Source organism: Hippopotamus amphibius, chromosome 1 (genome assembly GCF_030028045.1).
Source record: "Hippopotamus amphibius kiboko isolate mHipAmp2 chromosome 1, mHipAmp2.hap2, whole genome shotgun sequence".
In the NCBI taxonomy this organism is placed as follows: domain Eukaryota; kingdom Metazoa; phylum Chordata; class Mammalia; order Artiodactyla; family Hippopotamidae; genus Hippopotamus; species Hippopotamus amphibius.
The window spans coordinates 237,778,084-237,782,585 of NC_080186.1; the positions used below are offsets into that span (position 1 = coordinate 237,778,084).

At 36.1% G+C, this 4,502-nt stretch overlaps 1 non-coding gene across 1 annotated transcript; it reads left to right on the top strand.

Annotated features, from left to right (window-relative positions):
- Positions 1-4,155: 4,155 nt before the first annotated feature.
- Positions 4,156-4,261, top strand: LOC130842707 (U6 spliceosomal RNA). The gene has a single exon (XR_009050517.1). It is a non-coding gene; the product is annotated as a U6 spliceosomal RNA (small nuclear RNA).
- The last annotated feature ends 241 nt before the right edge of the window (positions 4,262-4,502 follow it).

Below are 4,502 nucleotides of genomic sequence, written 5' to 3' on the forward strand. Positions count from 1 at the left end.
ATTCTTTAGTTTCATATATGTATATTTATATATATATAAATGATATTATAGTAATGGAAAACAGATTAGCTGTTGCCAGGAGCTAGGGAGGATGGAATGAAACTGGGTGGACATTATGATAAAGGGGAGGCATAAGAGTAACCTTTGTGGTGATGGAATAGTTCTGTATCTTGATAATGGATGGTAGTGATTACATCATCTACACATGTGACAAAAGACCTACAATTATATACACACATTGTCCAATGTCAGAATCCTTGTCTTGATATTGTACTATAACTATATAAGATGTAATCATTGGGAAGCCTGGGTGAAAAGAACAAAGGAGTTCTCTGTACTACCTTTTCAACTTCCCAAGAGTTTTTTCAAAATAAAAAATTTCTAAAGTATATAATGGATTCAACATCCTACTAACAGTAGTAACTGTATTAGCTAGGGTTCTCCAGAGAAATAAAACCCATAGGATATCAATATATAAATCTAAATCTATATCCGTATATAATCATCTATATCTTTATGTCTCCATAGGGGGAGATTTAAAATAAGAAATTGGCTCATGCAATAATGAGAGCTAATAAGTTCAGAATTTGCAGAGCTGATTTCCCTGTTCCAGTCTGAAGGTGGGAAGCTACTGCAGAACGCAGGAAGAATGATGTTCCAGTTCAAAGGCCATCAGGGAGGAGAAATTCTCTCTTACCCAGGGGAGTCAGCCATTGTTCTATTCAGGCTTTTAGCTGATTGGATGAGGCCCACCTACATTCTGGACGGTAATCTGCTTTATCCATCTACTGCTTTAAATGCTAATCTCATAGAAACACTCTCACAGAAACACCCAGAATAATGTTTGTCAAATATCTGTGCACCCTACGGCCCAGTCAAGTTGACATATAATATTAACCTTCACAGAAACCTAGCCAAATATTGAGGAATTAAAAGAATAAATTGTAAGCATAAAGTAATGCATTTGATTTAATCCCCAATTTAGCTTTGTATCCCTAACCCTAATAATTTAGGCCAAGAATATTGCCAATATTTTTTTTAAATTCTGCTTTTGGAATTATCATTCACTGGTAGTAAATATTTTTGGCTATTCTGAGTGTAGCAGAGCTTAATTCACAGAGCTTAATTACTCTTTGAAATAATTAAAATTCATTCCAAGTTAATTTTGGTGAATACAGTAGTTCACTAAGCTACGTCATATCATTTGTTTTAAAGGACAAATATATATTTAAATTAGTCAAACTTGTTTCTTTGTATAGCAAATAAAATTCTCATAGAACAAGACCCCTCCAATTAAAGAGTATTTTGTATAATAGCAAAATCAACAGAATAAATGTATATATTTCCACATACCAATATTAAAAAAACAGGAAATTTTGAGTTTTAAAATTCCTAGATATTTGTTAAAAATCAGACTCATTCTGTTACAGCCATGTATTATATTTCATACTCTTTAAAGTCTTGAAAATAATCTTCAACACTGTTTAGTCCAGCTTTTCATATTGTGGAGAATACTGAGGCTTAGTGAAGTTAAAGTGACTTGTCTAAGCTCATGTAGCTAGTTAGTGGCAAAAGCAAGACTACAATCCAGGTGGCTGGAAATTTTTTCAGTAATAAACTGGGAAATATCATGTTAAGAATTAAACTCAAACTTTCTTTTTCTGTGTACTGTTAAAAAAATGTTTTCACTTTATCTTTTAAATAGAAGTAAGATTCCAGGTTTTATGTAGTAGAATGTTTTGGAGAAGTGACTACAAAAGGGCTGTTTTTAACCATGCTGTTCTCATTAAAGGAAAACAATTTTTATCTTAGCTTCTTTCACTTCAGGATTTTAAAATTATGTATTAAGAAAAGGCAGAAGACAAAATTGAATGATATCCTCTAGTGTGGACTTTTACTTCAAATTGAAGTAATTAGTTTTTTTCTATAACTTTTCATTGCTAATCTTTACTTTGCATTGCTACTCTTTATTACTATTATTTTTTAGGGTTGGGTAGATAAATTCATACACTGAGGTTAAATTGTAGAAAGAAATTTAAATAGAAATTCTAGATAATAAAAAATCTAGATAATAATCCAAATCAAAATGTGATGCCCTGTCACAGGCAGGTAATCAAGGCCGACACACGTCTCTATTTGGTTCTACCCTGAATTGAGCAGAAAAGACATCTCTTTTCTATTTCACTTAGACCCCTAGTGAGCTTCCAATTAATCAGAAACTTTACTGACAGACTGAAGTCTATTTAAATGTGATTTTAAAAGTCTTATCCCTTTCCTTACACTAAGGAAAGGAGAACTCTCTCTTACTAAGGCGAACTCTGAATCTGTTTGTTCAATCCCCAGGCTGTTTGGGGGCAGAAGTAGCATTACAGATGAGAGATGAGCAGAGAAGCCCCCAGAGAGCTCAATTTACTTGCTTCGGAAAGGACACTGATCTGCAGGTGGGAGATAAGAGGCTGGGTTTGTAGCCCATTTGCATTCTTCTCAGATCCTCTGGGATCCGTTAATCATTTTTGTGCTCCTAGACTCCCAGTGTGCTTTCAGGACAGCGCCTGGGGCTCTGTGGAGGGTTGCCCTCAGGCTGATGGAAACCATTTTGCTTGTGCACCTGGAGGACAGAAGTGCCTGGGACTTGAAATCCTCCCCACGTAGCCCTTAACCAGTGATGCTGCAGCCTGTAAATACCCCAGCATTCTTGGAGTATGCTGACACTGCCTGCAGAGCTCTCTTTGGGACGGAGCCAAAGTGACTCTCCACGAAACTTTAACTGAGATTTCTCCCTTCCTTGGACTCCTTCCCTTCCCAGAATGTTTTCCACACTCCCATGTTGAGTATCTTTTCTAAAAAATCACTTTCATGTGAAATTTTATCTCTGAGTCTCTTTCTGAGGAATCTGACCTAGTGAGGAAGGACGAATCACAAAGACAAATTTCGCAATGGATTCGATTAGGGACTAGAGGTGTTTGGAATGAGGGAGGAGAGCCTAGAGAGGGTGAAGGTGCTTCCAGGAGTGAAAGATCTCCATCTGTAGAGAAAAAAATTTGAGGACTTTTTTTGTAGTTTATGAATGGAAGCCTGCTGTCTTAGGTTGAGCTTCCTGGAAGCAGACTTTGAGACACTATTGCGTGTAGTTATTGGGGAGTGATCTTGGGAGATACACCGTATTGCTTTTGCTTTTCCTGAACTGATATTTCTTCTGAGCGCGCAGTATTATAATGAAAGGAATTACTGTGTAATCTAGCTTTTTTGTGGTTTAATAAAAGATCCTCTCTTTATATATATTAGGACTGATATAAGCTGAAGGGAGTTTCAAATAAATATTTCTCCCAATGAGCAGAAGCTGAAAAAAAATATGCCACAAAAAGAGATATCGGAAAAAAATCTTTTGTGTGCAGGTGCATATTAACAACAGTGTTGGACTATGTATAAGTATTGCCTATAAATCTTGAGTAATAGAAGATAATAGATTAATACTGAAAAACAGATATGCCTTAATCAAGGTATCAACTTAAAACATGTATATGCAACTTATTCAGGCTTGTTCTGGTAGTTGAGGCCTGTGAGGATATTTGTGCATTTAGAAAACTGCAGAGAAATCTGTTACATTGCAGTTTGATGCCCAGCCGCAGTTGACTGGTCTAAGTTAAATACTTGTCTTAGGCTGAGTCAAACACAATCACCTGTCTTTTAGCCACATTCAGCTGGTCCATGGTTAAGCATTCAGTCCGCATTTGATTACTGTGACTTTCCTGCAAAGTATTTGGACTTAGGATTTGTAGTGTTAGATCTTAATATGTGTCTGGAAAAAAAAATGAACACCTTTGAGCTCTTGTGGCTTTGTTTTCTACCTTGAGAATGGTGGAGAAGAATCCAATCTGAGGGAGTGAGCAGTATGAAACACACATGAAGAAGGAAGCAGAGGAGACGGAGATAGAACCTCTACATGGCTCTGTTCTCTGATTCCATTTATTCCCAAGGCTAAGATGAAAACCTGCTTTTGAAATGGCTTGGGTGTTGAACTCATTTTTGGATTTCCCCAGCTTATTCTTTAGAGAGTGACTTTGCTTAAAGTCCTTGTGAATTTGGGGAAGATATATATCTGAAATGACCTTAATAAGTGCTAGATTTAAATCAATATAAGAAAAATTGTTTTACATGCTTGCTTCGGCAGCACATATACTAAAATTGAACAATAAAGAAAAGATTAGCATGGTCCCTGTGCAAGGATGACACGCAAATTAGTGAAGCATTCCATATTAAAAAAAAAGAAAAGAAAAATGATTTTAAAAAGGCAGTGAAAAAATAGAAAGGAAGATCAATGGAATAGAATAGAGAACTCAGAAGTAAGCCCAAACACACATGGGCACCTTTCTTTGACAAAGGAGGCACGAATATACAATGGAAAAAAAGACAGCCTATTCAGTAAGTGGTGCTGGGAAAATTGGACAGCAACATGTAAAAGAATGAAATTAGAACACTTCCTAACACCACACACAAAAATA